This window comes from Ambystoma mexicanum, chromosome 7q (genome assembly GCF_040938575.1).
Source record: "Ambystoma mexicanum isolate Mex_15411 chromosome 7q, UKY_AmexF1_1, whole genome shotgun sequence".
NCBI classification, from domain to species: Eukaryota; Metazoa; Chordata; class Amphibia; order Caudata; family Ambystomatidae; genus Ambystoma; species Ambystoma mexicanum.
In genome coordinates, this window is record NC_090941.1 from 269,290,520 (window position 1) to 269,304,402 (window position 13,883).

Sequence of the window (13,883 nt, forward strand, 5' to 3'; positions counted from 1 at the left end):
AAGGACAATCAACATTAGATATTTTTAAGTGCAGATAGGTGGTACAGCCAGCTGTGGTCGGTATGAGACCATGATGAATGAAGCGCTAATGTTGAGGAAGTGAAAGTGAGGGACAGAGGCAGGTTAGAGGCAAGGGAAAAATGGTATCTTGAAGGAAGATAAGAGGTAGGTTAAGAGGGTAACTAAGAGGCAAGGAGGTAGGCTTGGTTTTGAACAAATCAGTGTGGGCTGTTTCTCGGATATCTGGTAGAAGGGAATTCCATGCAAGTGGAGCAAGAAGAGTGAAAGAGCGGAAGCGAGAGGAAGCACAGCGAGGGCGAGGAGCCACAAGGGTAGTCCAGGAGGCAAAGCAAATATTACGTGAAGGCTTGTAGAGTTGGATAGGAGAGGATAGATAAAGTGATGGCTTACCATGGGTAGATCTGTGAACCAGAAGAAATGTAAATCTGGCCTTGTTTTGCATCATCAGCCATCAAGCCTGGTGCAAGTAAGAGGAAGTAGGTATGAAGTGAGGGAGTTCAAAGAGAGTCCTGGTAGCGAAACGAATGATGTTGTTGAGAAAGCAGAAAGCATAGTTGGAGAGACCAAAGAGGATGCCTGCACATTAGTCCAGTTTAGAGAAGACAAGAGTGGTCAAGAGATGCTTGGTGGTGGTGAAAGGAACGAGATGCATGATGTTCCTAATATTTAAAGGATTGGGGTAAACTGCTGTTGCATTTTTGGATATTAAAGTAATGAGAACGGGATAGTCAGGAGAAGAGATGAGAGTGGGTATTTGGCAGGGAAGAAGGGCACCTCTGATTAGGTATAGTATAACACCATAACATGTGAAGTCAGCCAATATATATAGGCAGAGAGAACGTTGGAAATTTTGGGAGAGAGATCAGTGGAAAATTCAGGAAAAGAGCAGAAGATGTGGGTCTTGTCCACAAACAGTTGGTATGAGAATGCAAAGGAGGAGATAAGTGCCCCCAAGGAAGACATGTATAGTGTACATAGGCGAGGACCCAAAATAGCGTTTGTGGTCCGGTATTCAGTATATAGTTCAGTATTCTAAGTTAAACAGGTAAGACAATGTAAAGCCATTATTTTATGACCATCAATAATAAACTATATGAACATCTTATAAGGAAGGGTGAACTGCTTTGCTTCAAATTCCTCAGTTGCACATTTACAAAATAAGAACTAAAGTGTTGCCTGAGTTGACATACATGTCGTTTTTGTGTGGATGCTTCGTTTATACTAACAATGCTCATTTTAAGTGAGCGTCCCAGGGAACTGCAGTTAAATCAGAAACCAACTAGTTACATTGTGCTTGTCTTGATTTTAAAACCGTTTTGAATGTGTTATACAAAATAGACCAGTACTGAATTAAGAGTGATCTAATTTTAACTTTCATCATTCCGGGTCTCCTGGCTTGTAGGCCCCAAATTATTATTCAATACTACTGCACTTGAACTGCATTGAACTTCTACCGCCCCAATGGGGCTTCAACTCCCATGTTTGCTGTGTGCTTGCTTTGGTGTACATGATCTCCAGCGACCCTTTAGCACAAAAATACCTCTGCAAATTGTTTTGACGTTTTGCCCGGAAATGATGCTTATTCACTTATTTTCGTCCCACTATTGGCATGTAGTGCCTTGTGCTTTTTGCGTGTTTTTCTGCACGTGCACTTTCTTGTTTGTCTACCATACACTGTACTGAGACTAACTTTGCTGATCTACCCATGGATCTTACATTTTCCAGTCAGTTCATAACACTCTTATGAAATATTTATCAATTGTCCAAATTAACCTGGCTATCTCAAAAACATTTCTTTCGTCTTCTTCACCATCCTCCGGAAACTATTTGGAGTCTGAAGAGGAAGCGCTGCAACCGTAACTGAAAAGGCAAAGGAACACAAAATACAATACCTTAAAACCTGCTATTGCAATCAGGTGTCTTATTTTCCTCTCCACCTATTGAATTACTAAAGCCCTTTATCAGCCAGCTGGTGGTCCTAATGGCACCGGGCTTTTCAACTCCACTCGTCTGTCTCTGCAAAGGAGCCCATCAATATCACTCAATCTAGTGTCTGTTTCATGTGTCATTAGTTTCCCAGCGCTGTTGTCTTGTGATTCGAAGCACTGCAGTGCTGAGTGCTTTATAAACGAATGACCCATACAAGGGTGTAAATGACCAGAATCTGCTTCCGGTGTCACTCAGTTCTCAGTTCCATATCACCTATAATTTAGTAAATGCTGCCTTACTGAATTGTGAAAGTGTGTTTCCTGTTCTTCCGAAATCAAAGATACTATTGAATCTCTTTTTCTTGTTTTATTCATCTTAACTGAAAGGTGTCTCAATCACTCGTCTAGTCCATGATTTGATAACCTGTTTCCTAATATTACTCTCTTCTTCACTTAGATACATTTTGGAGAAAAGGTCGATGGATTGTTTACCTTCATGTTTTTAAAAATATTTTTTTTTTTATTGTGTTCAGCCAGTTATCAACTTTTTACAAAATAAAACCATCACAAATTAAAATGTACATTCATTATAATGTTTAGCCATAGTATTCAGTACAATTTTACAATAAAAAAAATGCTTTAAATGTTTACAATTTAGACAATACTAAGCAAGGGTGGACACGGCAAGACAATCCACTTAAGACAACATGCAGACTTCAGCCATTTTAGAAGCCCCAGAGTTAATTTGGTTTCATAGCCAGAGGCAGCTCGCTCCCAAAATGCAGCCGTCTGAAGCCACTCTTCGCTATAAACACATTGGGAAAGGTATCTCACTCTCTTTTATTTCATTTTTACACATTCAATTACGATATGCTTCAGAGTTTGCACTTTCCTTTCCCCACACAGTAAGCAAAGACCGTCTTCTATTCCCAGGCTGTCTCTAGAGGCCCTTACTTCTCCTGTCGGGATAACATTGAGACGGACCCTAAGAAAATCAGACCTCTCCCCAGGATCCGGAAATGTAATCAACTATCCTGGAAGAAAGCCCCCCCCCACCCCCTCTGTTCATCAAGAAACGAGAGTAGTTTAGTAAGTTTCAAATTTCTAACAGAGTCAGTTGTTTGGATCCAAGCTAAGTCAAATAATTGGTTTTTCAGTGCCCTCTGGGTTCCAGACCAGATCTTTTGGCAATCTATCCAGACGCGCCAGGCAGTCCGTGACTAACTCCTTCGACTAACTCCTTCATTCTCATCAGTTGTGGTGACTTAGCCCATAAAACACTCACAACTCCCCTCTATCTCAGTATCCAGCAAATTCTGTTCACTTAGAGACATTCAGAGTTTCCATGTTGCCAATGCACAAAGCACACTTTTAGTGGTGTAAATCCAATATTTTCATAACACTCATACACTCTCTAAAACTATGGGCCTCATTACACGGTAGGCGGTAAGGGTTTACCGGTACCGGTATTTTACCGGTACCGGTAAACCCTTACCACCTTACTACAAGGTCCCTTTGCGGGTTGGGGAATTTAACGCCTGCTTTTTGCAGGCGTTAAAAACCAACCCGCAAAGGGACCAGGGAGCTAATTACGGTACCACAATTTGCGGTACCGTAATTAGCTCCTTCCCATTCCCATAGAGCCCTCTGGGGCAAAAATGGGAATGGGGAAGGGCAATGGGGGAAGGGGGAATTACCGCCCCACCAACCTTGGAATAGGGCGGTAATTCCCCTTTCCACCAAGGCGGTGCCGGTATTTTACCGGCATGGACCAAGGCGCTAATAGCACCTTGGTCCACCGCCATCCGTGTAATGAGGCCCTATGTGTAGCACTGCCATACTTTGTCTTAACCCTCTCCCAGGCCATACTTGAAGATACTTTTTTGATAAATTAACTTAAACTTAGAAATGTTTTCTTGAAAAGATAGCTTCAATCCAATAGAAATTAACGAGATATCTTATCGGGAATCCTTTGTCTCCTTTGTACTTAGTGATCTGGCATATATAATTGCTTCTCTCAAGCCAGACAATGTGTTGCCCTCCAATTTGAACAACACATCTCTGATGAAGCACTTACGCCACTATGTAGGCTTTTTAAGCTTGCTCAGGGTATATACCCATCATGGCACATGGCTGGCAGGATCAGCCCATTACTGAAGACAATGGGCCTCATTACGAGTTTGGAGGTAACCATGGTGCTATTAGCGCCATGGCTGCCTCCAAACCCTTACCGATTCCGCCCTGGTGAATGGAGCTATTACCGCCCCATTCCAAGGTTGGCAGGGGCGGTAATTCCCCATTCACCAGGGCCCTTCCCCATTTGAGCCCCCATAGGGCTCAAGGGGAATGGGGAAGGCGCTAATAACGGTACCGCTAATTGCGGTACCGTTATTAGCTCCAAAGTCCCTTTGCGGGTCCTGTCCTTAACACCTGGTAAAACCAGGCGTTAAGGGAGGACCCGCAAAGACCTCGGAATAGGGCGGTAAGGGATTACCGGCACCGGTGCCCTTACCGGTGCCGGTAATCCCTTACCGCCTGGGTCGTAATGAGGCCCAATGTCCCTAGATCTGCAGGATAGAAGTAATAATCAGCTGATTACCCTTCTACCTTGCTTTCGTACTATTTTAGAAAAATCTACCATTAACCAACCACTTGTCCATTCTGATTTCTGCTCTTACCCTTCCGGAATCATGGATGCATTTTTGGGAATCATAGATACTGTGGATGCCTTTCTTCTCATTCTTCTCGACATTTGGCAGCCTTTGCTTCCATCAGCCATGAGTCCCTCTGTTCCATCCTCGATGAGCACATGGGGGGTGGAGGTCAATACTTAACTTGGTTGTGCTCTTTTCTAACACACAGATATCAGGTCATTCAGGTTGGCTCCACTGACGGTGCTTGTTCTATGTGGTATTTCCCAGGCTTTTATTCTCTTGCCTCGGTTGTAGCCAACATTTCTCAAAGCCCCCTGGACATACATGAGCCGCGGGCAGAGTATTACTGCATAACGGATCATGTGTGCACAAGCCATCAAATCAGGTCACCGATATGCGTAATGGAAAGGTCTGCTGCAGGTGGAGGTATTGTAACGTGGGTTGGCAGAGCTGAATTGTACAGATCCTGCATTGTGCTCTAAAGACATCCCCTCCAAGGCCTGAGAATATTCTATTAGGAAGATCATTGTTTATATAACTGAAGAGATGAATCTTATTGGTATTTCTGTAGGAATCTCTTTGTTTGACACCCTACAAAACACAGACGTTTGTGCACTAGTGGGGTCACATCTTTTGAGAAGGAGACACTTTTCCTGGTTTTTGTTTCCATTTCTAGACAGCAGGGGAAAAATAAAGGCTGTCTATACCTTTGATGCCTGGATTGCTCATTGGATGCATTGTAGGTTTTCAGGTCTCCTGTGTTCAATATGTATCTGCAACCTTTGCTGAGACTTTCTTTTAAAACATGCAATCATCATTTCATTACATGGGTTTTGTCTGCTGAATATTTAATGAGATCAAAAACCTTTATAACTGAAATTGCGGGTTGACTAGCTGTCACTAATCTTACATTTAAATCATTCAAGACTGAGCTCATTTTGATGGCTACCCATATCAAGGAGGACATGGTTCTCTCTGCTGGCTCATAATGGTGTTTCACCAACCTTTGTTTAATCAGTAACATCTCTTGGCTTTTGGCTTGATAACAAAAAAAAACACATTTGCTCGAGGAACATGTGGCCAAGGAAACCCAACTACAAATGTTTAACTTACTCTGCTTGAGAAAATCAGAGTTCATCACTATGATCTTTGCAGAAATGTGACTCAATCGCTGATTCTTTGACACATCAACAAAATATTTGTCATTTTTATGTTAGCCTAAAAAAAACACACTACGTCCTCTTAGATGCACACTCCACACTGTTGCCCGACTTATTTCAGGGAAACACAATATGTTCACATCTCACATATTTTGGCAGACATGCACTGGTTCCCCTTGGATGAGAGCACATTCATTAATATGGGGTGTTTTGCCTAAAAGGCAATCATTCTACAATAACCTCATCAGCTAGCCAATCAATTCCAGATTGCTGACAGTGTGTGAGATACCAGGAGTAGGATCCTCCTGCATTTGAACATCCCAACAACCTCTAAACCTGCATAGAAATCCATTTCAATCTTTATTCCTTGATTCTGGAATGCGTTGCTTTCACTTTGTGAAAGCTCTCAAGACTTTCTTATTTCCCCTTAGGATTTCTGCTTAATCACTCTGTCATATTGTATGTTGTGTGTACTATTTACTAACAGACCATTTGTGCTCCGTATGTATACCTTTGTGTGTGGTTAGGGCAATAAAACAACCATAAATAAAAAATAAAATTAAAACAATGTAGGGAAAGATATTGTAGGTGCTTTCCAGAGCCAGGACAAGACGCCAGGTTGATATGCCAATTTGTTGAAACCTGGAGAAATAATGCAACCCAAATACTTCGATATCTGTGTCCTCTGAACAAGAATTGTCTCGTTATTGCAACACATAAGAATGTTTTCCTACAAAGCAGTGTCTTTTGAAATTGAAACCTTCTGATTGCATGCTGTACATTAACCACCTCAGATATTTGACAGGTGATGCTGTGTAGATGTCATCCATGGCACATCCACGTTGTACGGATAACATAGCACCATATACGTAGCAAGCATCACAAGGAGGGGACATTGTGCAAATTTATACGGATGCGCTGATGCATCATTTGCAACTTCAATTTGAGCAAGAACACAGACAGCAGAAGCACCACAAACCAGCCCACATTTTGGCAAGCACACCAGGAATCTCAAGATCAAAATTGACGGCATAAACTGTATGTACATTAATCAAACAATCAATACAACCTTTATTTCTGCAAAGACCACAAAAGCACACCAACACAATATTAACATAAAAAAGATAACATTCTAAAAAAAACAATATCACTGAATCCAGCCATCCACCAATACGCGGACAATACTTAGTAGAACATGAGAGTAAAAAGCACACAGGACATCAGTTATCTCTGTGATTACATAGCCATCATCCAGTCCAGAATGTTGGCTGCCTACCTCGAGCTTTACCTATAGAAAACATAATTTGCCTCATCATTCCATCTGCTTAACACCAACTTGTTCAGCAATGGCTAAATTATATGCTTCCTTAAGGATTTGATCTGCAACCCTCAGATTCAACAAAATCCTTAGGCTTCACCATTTACAGCAGGATGTCCTTCCAGAAACACATAGCGAAGAAGGCCCAAACGGTATGGCTCAAAAATCTCCACCCTTTGCAAAATCAAGCCTTTCATCCCACCGCAGAACTTTGAGACTGTAGTGCAAGCCCTTGTGGTCTTGCACATTGATGGGGGAAATTCCCTCCTTATAGGGCGCCCAGCTGCTCACTTGACTTCCCTAAAAACAGTCCAGCATGCTGAGGTGCATCTTATTATGGGTGCACGTAAATTTGACTGAATCAACACAGTCCTGTGTGAGCTACATCGGCCTCCTCTCCAGGCCAGGACACTGATAAAAGATGCAAGCCAGATCACTGGCTACCCACTCCCTGTACAGTGCTCCACTGCTCTTGAGCTAGGTTTAAACAATACATTAAATAAATAAAATACTGAACACATTCCTAGAACAAAAATACATTTTGATAATCCATATTACCAAATCAATATGATAATTAGTAATTTTTAATGAAATAATATATCAAATAGATCAGAGTAAACAAAATTTTAACTAAAACAGCAATCTATTGTATACTGTTTATAATACATTATTGTTTCTTTTTTGCCTGTTAGTTCTTATCTGTTTGGCTTGAAATCCCCAACCCGTCCCTATATAAGTAGGTACACCATAAAGGGTTGAAATATAACTTGTTAATTTGTCACATAGCAACATTTCTTTGCATCACATAACCTACTGGTACTAAACCTCACACATACAGAAGTAGCCAGGAATGCACACTAAATACTGTTGTATGCTCAACATTTGGTTTAAGCAGTTCCAACATAAAGAATCCCTTTAGTCTGACCATGCAGCAGTGCATTTGGCAAGTTGTAATGTTAAGACTGCCCAGGAAAGTCCCAAATTACCTAGAGGACATGGAGTTAGTCCAAACCAGACTCAATGGCGGAAGTAGACAAAGTGCAAGGCAACATCCAGCTTTATTATCATCCAAATAAAGCAGGGACCGCATACAAGCATTGAAATCTAGAAGCTCTTGCATTCCAGATGATTACAAGCTGGTTGTATTACACAACTTCATCATCAATATCGTCACTTTACACAATCATATTACAAAACCTACAGAATGTGGGGAATGGATAGTGGTGGTGGCTACTATGCTGGATATGTTTTTAATTGGGCTATGCTTGTCTGATAACTCCTCCTGCGACCACCCCTATATTGATGAGTGCTAGGATGTGTCATCTATAAGGCAGGGGGTTGGTTGGCACATAACATGATGGGCGGCATAACAAAAGGGATTCCGATTGGTTGGATTTCTGCTTACCAACCTTGAAAAATTGACAGGTCTTCAAGACTGAGCCAAATAGGCAGTAGGGGGATAGAGGTCCACAGACTGCTTTTCTTTTCTTTTTGTACTTAGCCTTGTGCAGTGTCTTGTGTCTGGGTGTATGTGTAAGGAGTACAGCAGGCGTCCTATCTGTGTTCCTTTCTAATGAATGGCCAGTGTTTTCCATCTCTGGGTCATGTTCTACGAGACCATGGTTGGAATGATTTTACCCGTGAATGTATTGGGCTTTTAGCTAATATTGATGTGAGTGTTATTTTTCCCTTTACCACTGGGGACACTCTTGAGTTATTCTTCATGGAGGCCTTTGGCTTGTAGTTCAACTGCACCTGGATAACAACGGTTGGGTGTTGTCTGATGAGCTTTTATTAATCTGGCAGCATAATTCTTGCATCCTGGGAATCACTATCTCATGTTTTCGCTCCAGCGTTCTAACCCTCGCACCCCCTTAATTCATGCTAACCTTGGCTGTGGTTGTCAGCTACTGTCTGCGCTCTGCTTGGATCTGTATTTTTGTGATTTCAGCATTTTGAGTTCTCTTGAAGCCATGAAGCCTTTGTTTATTTAAAATGCATACTGTGGCTTCCATTTTCGATAAGATGGCTGCCTGCTACTCTCTTGCTTCAATTTCAGTAAGCTATATTTGCATGTTCTTCATGTTGCATTCAACTTATACATTGCTTATGTTAGTATTCTTAATGTCTTATGGATGCTATGTTAATATTCTTCATGTATAAATGCATATATGACCTGGTGTACGTGTTCTTCATGTTGAGTGCACATTTGCTTCGTGTGTAATGCATGCACATGTATTGTCACAATATTAGTATGATTACCCTTGACATCATCAGCTTAGATTGCGTCCATATTCTGCTGTACCTGCCTGGGATAAAGGCATTACTGTCAGCTCAGTAACATTTCTTCTGTGTGGTATTGGGCTGGGGGAGAGACAGAACCTACGGATGACATATTCATTTGCCTCTGAACATTCCCCCCTCTTGTCGAGTCCTTGACCACACTCTCCTTCCTGCTCCTAGGGTATCCATGTTTCAGTCACTCTCCTCAGGCTACCTGCATGTCCAACGTGGTCGTCCACACTCCAGGTCATATAGCAACATTCCCCATTGGAATCACAGCATACACAGTGCTCGGTGTAATTGTAAGGTTCCTGAGTTCAAATCCATTTTTACCCTGGCGGAGCAATAGGGCTACCCATTGTTTGGTTACAGGGTTTGAGAAACCTAAAGGTGTCTCACCCGCCAGTCCTCGGGGATCTGTCATACAGGTGGGCAGGACACTTCCATCACTTTTGGATCCAGTTCCTGGAGGCGGACTAGTGCGGGAAGATCACCTGGATGAGGGGTCCTCAGGGAGTGGAAGTGGGACACGGTAGGGTGAGATGCAGTATTCCCTTCCCAATAACACCTTTTGCCCATCCTACCAGGTAGGATACCTAGGAGCTCAACCCCCCTTTTTTTGACACAAACACTTTCTCACAGACAATTCACTGTGAGCGACAACAGACTAACACCCGAGCCGTATACCTGACATGTCCCAACACAATGGTCAGGCAGAGTCAGCAATTATTGATAATTACACACACCTGACTTCTATCACACTTCCCCACCAGGATAAAAGGCGGAGCATGAAAGCACACTCTGAGCAAGGCAAAACACTCGAAGAAGCAGCAGTTCCGAGATGGCAGTTTAATATGAGGAGAAAGATGGAAAGACCAGAAAGAGTTGCAAGGAGGAAGTTGCCCTTGGCCTTTTCAGAGGGAAACCGCTACTTTCAAGAACCCTTAAGCGTAAGAAACATAAAACGGGGAATTAAAGCTGAAGAAAGGTGCATTGTGTGTCGGAGGTGCCTGGGGCTCTACTGCATCGATAACCGAGGTGGGAAGGAGCGATTGCCACCATGGTACTGTCCTTGGCTCCGACAACAAGCCAGTGAGTCGGGGAGATTGATAGCAGACCGGTCTGTCTTAGAACCAAGGTTGCAAGCAGCAACATTATATAAAGAAAACTGAGTGTGAAGCGTTGGTGATGAGCAATGCAAGTATAATTGGAGCTGAAGAAGTAACTGAACTTTGGGATGGAACCTAAGATACGGCAATGGGTTGGTTGGCGCATAACTTGATGGGTGGCATAACATCGGGGATTCTGATTGGTTTTCTTTCTGTTTACCAACCGTGAACAATTGACAGGTCTTCAAGACATGAACCAAACTGGTAGTACAGGGAGAGAGCTCCATGGATACTATTCAATTGAAAGTTACCATCCCTTATTCCTAGCCCATGAGCCAGTGTGATCTCTTTATACTTAGCCTTGTGCAGCGTCTCGTGTCTGGGTGTATGTCTAAGGAGTACGGCAGTTGTTCTATCTGTGTTCATTTCTAATGAATGACCAGTGTTTTCCATCTCTGGGTCACGTGCTACGAGACCATGGTTGGAATGATTTTACCCTGCATTTATTGGGATTTTGGCTAATATTGATGCAAATGTTATGTTTCCCTTTACCACTGGGGACACTCTTGAGTTATTCTTCATGAAGTCTTTTGGCTTGTAGTTTGACAGCACCTGGCTAACAAAGGTTGCTTGTGATTTTATAAGCTTCAGTTAATCTGGGAGCGTACTTCTTGCATCCTGGGAATCACTATCTCATGCTTTCACTCCAGCTTTCTAACCCTCCCGTAAATTCATGCTAACCTTGGGTCTGGTCATCAGCTACTGCCTGAGCTCTGCATGAATATCTATTTTTGTGATTTCAACATTTTGAGTTCTCTTGAATCCATGAGGCCTTTGTTTATTTAAAATGCATGCTAAGGCTTTCATTTTGAATAAGATGGCTGCCTGTTACACTCTTGCGTCTATGTCAGTGACCTATATTTGAATGTCGCTCATGTTGCATTCAACGTATGCATTGCTTGCGTTAGTATTCTTCATTTCTTATGGATGCTATGGTAATATTCTTCATGTATAAATGCATATATGACCCAGTGTACGTGTTCTTCATGTTGAGTGAACATTTGCTTTGTGTCTAATGCATGCACATGTATTGTCACAATGATAGTTTGACTACTCTTGCCATCTTCAGCTTAGATTGTGTCCATATCCTGCTGTACCTGCCTGGGATAAGGATGGTATGGTTGCCTCAGTGAGAAACGTTTCTCACTTGTGTGGTATTGGGCTGGGGGAAGGGTAGAAGCTATGGATGACATATTCATCTGCTTCTCAACAGTAAGATGCCTAAGCAAAGGTTTACGAAAACTGATTTTATGTAGAACCGGTTCAAATATGTTAACATGTGGTTGAAAACCCTAAGTAAATCTGCTTCCTAGATATTGACTACTATATTTACAATTTCATACTGAACATAAAGCGGTCCACTCATTAAAATGACCAATAAGGTGCTGAAGCTGTGGTAGAGGTGAGGAGTTCCTGTGCCATATCCATCTGGCAGTTGTATTTCAACTCTAGCAAATTACCAGATAGGGAAAGAACATCTTCCAGGCACATCGGATACAGTGGATGTGCAGGCTATAATCAGCTTTGTAGCCAATAAAGGAAGGGTTGTATTTTAATAATATATATGCTACTCTGTATGCCTAATTCTAAGTTAATTCACTTGTTTATTGCGCCAGTACATCACTGACACCTATTGAAATCTTCGTGAGCGGTGCAGGCATATCATACTAGGAGGGGTATCTGTGGCTCAGTGACTCAAGCAACTCCAATACAAATGGGCCATCATCAAGGACAGACAGTGGTCCACCAGATTCACAGATGCTTGATGTCTATCTACTGGACATTCATTTGTGGGATGGGATGATGAGCCATAACAGTATTGGCACAGGAAGCAGTCCATCTGCCAAGCGGCACCAGTGCATGTGACATCACTGACCTGCCCTCTACCGGTGTAAGAGCTTTTAGCATGGATAGGGATATTGTCTCAACTGTCTCAGTGTGCAAATAAGCAGTAATGTCATTGCAGAAGAGAATGGATTGGCATCTACCCACAGCCAAAAAAACAGTCTGGATGATGATTTGTTTGCCAGTTCATGTCAGCCACCCCTTATAGTTCTCAGTTTGTTTCACAGTTTAAACTGCCCCCGACAGATTATTTGCATAGCACTGATAACAGGGGCATTCCGCTGGTAACACTGACACTGATTGATGGACTGGACTGGCTCAGATGTTTTGAAACAACAAGCCAAATGTTGCCATAATGCATCTGGAACATGCTAGCACCCTCTCCCTCTCCCTCCTCACCTTTTCTGGAGGCGACAATTGCAGGAGCCAGGTCTCTCGCAGCATCTCTGGAGTCATTGGGCTTGTTAGCTGGGTAGACTTCCTTTTACCAATGGTCAATGTGGTTCTAGTGGCCTTTGAACTAGTCTGCAGACCTTCACTGTTCCCTACTGTGTTGTCCTGTCCCACTTCCCACCGTCCTCCTCCCTCTACAATACCTCAGGCTCTTCCCATAAAAAGGCTTCCCTCATGGCAGGGAAAATGTGTCCCATACCCAAAACCATATGGGCTGTGTAGGAGGGGTCAGGACTTTGCTCTCTGGAGGTCCTGTCTTGCCCCTCTACCTTGGCAAGTGCAGGAAAAGTCTTCTCCACTACATCTTAGACACCTCCTTGACCTGTACTTCCTATTCCCACTCAGGCAGGTCCAGCACCTATATGCAATGTCTCCATAAGCTTGTTCTCCATCAAACCTCTTTCTGATGGAACTCCCCCCAACCTCAGCAGCACCTTCACTATTATACGAAGAGACCATGTCTTCCTCAATGCCCCTTACTCAGAGAAGAACGTCCGCGTACACCTTTATAGATATAGATGGAGATGATTATAGTAGAAAAAATGAAGCAGTTGGTTTCATAGATGTATTGAATAAGAGGGTAGGAAGAGTCAGTCTTCAGTGCTTCAATCCCTTGCTAGGCTACTGAGAAGATGGAATGATAGAGTCATCTCAATTTCAGCAATGTTGCTGGTGTACCTGGTTGCCCCCTACACATGGGCATACACCTTGACTGAATAGGATGGAGAAGAGGCTATGCCCCAGATGCATGTTATTGCACCCAGTGTCAACCCTTGTTGCTAATATTGGCACCACTGTGTCACATATGCTATTGGGTGCTTTCAATAATTTTACAACTCCGACATACCAATGAATCCACAGTCCAGGCGTCATTTAGTTTATTCTTTTTTTCATTCTTTAAGATAGCTTTGCCATGCCTTTTTTTATTTTAATTTAGGAATGTCTTGCTTAATGGTGATGTCATTCCACAATAGTGCTATAATCTTCAATATGAGACATCCATGTTACTTTATGGTGCCTTCATAATACTATTTCATTTAATATATTGATGT